The sequence below is a fragment of the Plasmopara halstedii genome (genome assembly GCF_900000015.1).
Source record: "Plasmopara halstedii genome assembly, contig: Scaffold_323, whole genome shotgun sequence".
Lineage (NCBI taxonomy): Eukaryota > Oomycota > Peronosporomycetes > Peronosporales > Peronosporaceae > Plasmopara > Plasmopara halstedii.
The window spans coordinates 613,439-613,769 of NW_020187244.1; positions in this window are offsets into that span (position 1 = coordinate 613,439).

Below are 331 nucleotides of genomic sequence, written 5' to 3' on the forward strand. Positions count from 1 at the left end.
AATTCTCATCATAAGAAACCACAATTCGTGGTGTATCCGTTGCATTAGTGCTATAATATAGCATGCCGTTATTCAACGAATATCGGCGCAATCGTGCACGCAGTCTTAGTGACAATTTCTTGTCCGAGTCTCTAAACTCCTTGCTCCCGAGAGCCCGAAGCAGTGCTACACACATCCCATCACCCGCATACGCGGTGCGGATCAAATCCGTCGCAAACGACGTTACCGTTGTAACATGAGCAAGCTCGTAGTCTGGTCTGCGTGACAACGTAACAGCCAAAGCATTTTGCTTTCCCGGCTTATACTTCACCTCGAAGTTATATTCCGCAAA